The sequence below is a fragment of the Mus caroli genome, unplaced genomic scaffold (genome assembly GCF_978045245.1).
Source record: "Mus caroli unplaced genomic scaffold, Mus_caroli_1 scaffold_16, whole genome shotgun sequence".
Classification (NCBI taxonomy): domain Eukaryota; kingdom Metazoa; phylum Chordata; class Mammalia; order Rodentia; family Muridae; genus Mus; species Mus caroli.
The window spans coordinates 77,394,155-77,398,304 of record NW_028227271.1 but is presented as its reverse complement, the minus strand read 5'-3'; the positions used below and the strand labels follow the sequence as shown (position 1 = coordinate 77,398,304).

The 4,150-nt window shown below is 39.7% G+C and overlaps 1 non-coding gene across 1 annotated transcript; it reads right to left on the bottom strand.

Moving 5' to 3' along the window:
• Positions 1-3,601: 3,601 nt before the first annotated feature.
• Positions 3,602-3,732, bottom strand: LOC115029484 (small nucleolar RNA SNORA17). Its single transcript, XR_003835058.1, has one exon. It is a non-coding gene; the product is annotated as a small nucleolar RNA SNORA17 (small nucleolar RNA).
• Between the last annotated feature and the right edge of the window lie 418 nt (positions 3,733-4,150).

Here is a 4,150-nt window from a genome sequence, read left to right as displayed (position 1 = left end):
AAATAATTATATTAAAAATGTAATAGGAAAAAAGTGTATCAAGATGCCTGACATCTCTAAGGAAGGCATCAAAGCATCGCTGAGAGAAATGAAAGTAACTGAAATTAATAGAGAGGAAAATCTAGAATTCTCTAATAGAAAATAATGCTGCTCAGATGCCTGTGACCCTGAAATTGATCTAGAGGCTCCATAAATTGCATGGTATAATTTACAAGCCAGCTCCAAAATTTATATGGAAATGAAAAGATCTGCAACAGTAACAATATCTTGAAATAAAGGAACACAATGTGAGACTCAAAAGATCTATGAGAAAGCCAGAACAATAAAGAAGGAATAGGCTTGGGAAAATGATAATCAGAGCAGAAAATCCAGAAGCAAACTCATATATATGATGAATTTGAAAGAAAGATGTTACCTCTTTCTAAGAGGAAATAGACAAGTACTATTAGTGTCCGTGCAGTGTTAACACCACTCCTAGGCTTGTGATATTCAAAAAGCTAATTTAAGATGAATCCCAAATAGTAAAGGATAAAAATAATGAACATTCTGACAGAAGACATCAGAGATATCTTCATGAGCATCAGATAGCAAAAACTTCTTATGGGTAGAGAAAGGGTGAACCAAAAAGAAAAAAATTAATAAGTCAGTAGGATTTTGTCCAAATTTAGTAATTCTGCTCTTCAAAAACTTCAAAAACACTAGGAAGATAAAGAAAAAGTAAGACATGTTCTGGGAAGAAATTACCTATCTTTCAATCACCTATATAACAATACTGGCTTTATCTATCTATCTATCTATCTATCTATCTATCTATCTATCTATCTATCTATCATTTACCAGTCTATCATGTATTTCTATGACAAATGACTTATCTCCAGAATTTATTTACAAGAAAAAAATTCTGTAATTCATTAAAAAAAAAAAGTCAAATAAAGTCAAATATGGAGCCTGGATCCAACATGGTCTCCACAGTATTTTTAAGTAATTGCCACATGGTACTTCTATTATACAAAAGAGGTAGGCTACAAAGTGGGCAAGGAACTGTCTGAAAATGTAGGGATTTACTGTTGGTCTTAGATGGCTGGGAGTTGTAAGTGCTTCTCTTCAGTTATTCTAAAAGTGTCAATGTCATCACCACAGAAGTTAGGAGTACTGTGTAGAAAACCTTGGGAAAATGAGTCAAACTTTCCATGCTGATTTCCAAGTCAGGCAGGAGTCAAGCAGCAGAAAGGCTTCTGAGTGGAAAGCAGAGAATCTTGTGTTCTTGCCCTGCAGCCATATTGCTGTAAACCAGAGCAGTTCAAACCTTCACCAGACAATGGTTTTATTTTATAAAACATAAAAGTTGGAAGACAGAGCTTCTAATATTGCTTCTAGAAGTCAACAACAACTGCCCTACACATTCATATATTTTATTTACCAGACATTTATTGGTAGCTACCACCTTATACTAAGTATAATTGATACACAGATAAATACAATTGACTAAATTTATTACATAAATCTAGCTGAAGAGACACACCATGCAGGCAAGAATAGCTCTAAACTATTCATGGAATTCAGAGCCAAGTACTGTTCAAGGAGGAATTGAAGTGCTCGGTGTCTTCCAGAATGTCTTAGTTAGGATTTCCATCTCTATGTGGAAACACTATGACTGAAAGCAACTTGGGAAGAAAATAATTTATTTGGCTTATATTTTCCATAGGGCAGGAACTTGGAGGCCGGATCTGATGCAGAGGCCATGAAGAAGTACTGCTTATTGACTTGCTGTCTTAGTCAGGGTTTCTATTCCTGCACAAACATCATGACCACCAAGCAAGTTGGGGAGGAAAGGATTTATTCAGCTTATACTTCCACACTGCTGTTCATCACCAAAGGAAGTCAGGACTGGAACTCACACAGGGCAGGAGCTTGGAGGCTGGTATGGATGCAGAAGCCATGGAGGAATGCTGGTTACTGGCTTGCTTCCCCTGGCTTGGTCAGCATGTTTTCTTATAGATCCCAGGACCACCAGCCCAGGGGTGCCATTCCTCACAGTGAGATGCATCCTACCACATCAATCATCAATCAAGAAAGTGAACCACAGGCTTGCCTAAAGCCCAGTCTTACAGAAGCATTTTCTCCATTGAGTCTCCATCCTCTTGGGTGACTCTAGCTTGTGTTTGACACAAAACTAGCCACCACAACTGACCTCTTGTCAAATTGACACACAAGCACATCGCTGTGAAGCCACAGCCTTTCCTTCTTGTCTTTATCTCCAAGATCAGACATTAATATTGACATTAACATGTAAAAATTCCAGATTTTAAAAGTTCTATAGTCTTTAAATATTCAAACACTTACAAATTCCATCTCTTTAAAATATTCGGTCTCTTTTAAAACCCAAAGTCTTTGTTAAATTCGAAGTCTCTCTAAAAGTTCAAAGTTTCTCAAGTACAGACTCCTATAAAACGAAATTTAAGTTAAATACTTTACTTCAGCAAGGAAGAAACATGGCACAGTCTGAACAAAGCAAACCCAAATTCCAGCAGTTTAAATAACCCAATGTCCCATCCTGGAATTCACCCATAATCTCCTGGACTCCTTCAAAGGGCTTGAGTTATGTATCTGGCTCTGTGCTCTGCAGCACACACAGCTTGTTTTCTAGGCTCTGGCTGATCCTACTCCACTGCTGCTGCTGTCCTTGGTGATTGTCCCATAGTACTTACACCTCTAAAATCCTGGAGTCTCTTGCTGCAACCAAGATACACTTTTATCAATAGCCTCTTTCATATTCCCTATATGAACTCCAGCCCTGCCGCTCAGGGGCAAGCCTCGGCTAATGTCCATGACTCCTTCATGTCTTCAAAACCAGTACAGCCTGGGTGATTCTTACACTACCAAGTTCAGCTGCTAGTGCAAGGTACAACCTTGGCCTTGGCCACCTCTGAATATACAGTGCATATGCTGACTCAGAGGAAACATTTCCCAGGAGATTTCACCTCAATGATGATGATGGTGATGATGATGATGATGATGATGATGCTCTTCTTCTTTTATTAAAAAATTTTGCTGGTTCTTTGTGAATTTCATATCATGCATCTCAATTCCACTCATGTTCCCCAACTCTAATACTCATCCTGCACCCTTGCAACCTTCCTGCCCTACAACAGAGAAAAAATAAAGATCTCATTGTGGAAACTGCAGTGTGTCACAGTAGGTTCCAGAGTAAACCCTTTAGTCCACACTTCTTTGCTTGCAAATGTTCATTGCAATGACTTGATGGTCAAGTACAAGGGCTCTGGCTTCTGCTACTCTATTGATACTGGAGCCTCCCTGTGACTCCTTTCAGATATCCTCCTGTTGCCACGTGTCAGGGATGTCCTGTAGTTTTGGAAATATAGGAAGCTCCCGTTCATGCACTTGCGCAGTTCATCAGCAGGGTATACGTTGGGAGGGGCCAATTCACATCCCTGGATCTGGGCTTGGGAGGTATCTGAGCTGATCTAGTCTGTAGTCCACTTCTAGGAGCTATCAGGATCCAGTAGTTGTTTTTGTCTCGTTCCCTGTCTGAGCCCCCTGGCTCTGGACTGGTGGTCTTTTCAGCTTGCTTTTTGCAGGGAATTTTAAGTTGCTAATCATTCAGATGTTCCTAGGTCAGAACACTGAGTGTAGACATAGCCTCTCTCATTCCTCCCTGCCACCTAGGGATGCACGTGTGATACCGCAGCCACACCTGCAATACTTCATGGTCTCTTCTTAATCACCACTAATTTCTCAGCTTCAGCTAGCCAGCAACAATTGTCTCTGTAAGATAAAGGTTTTACTTAGGTGATGCAAATCTCTTGTTAATGAGAGCTGACTCTTCAGCCCTAGCTGACCTGAACCATGAGTTCTTAATTCAAAATATGAAGCAGTCATGAGGAAGTCTTTAAATGACTCTTAGACTTCTCTCTGTATCTTCACAAGCCAGGCCTCTACTGTCTGCATTTCTCTCCTCTCTGTTTATCTTCTAAATTTTTACAGATCAGCTCACCAAGCTTTGAACACTCAATAGTTTAATCTAGCTCAAAGTTCCAAAGTCCTTTCACAGTGCTCCCAAACTCTACATAGTCAGGCTTGTCATAGTAATACTCCAAAATCCTGGTACCAATTTCTGTTTTAGTTAGGG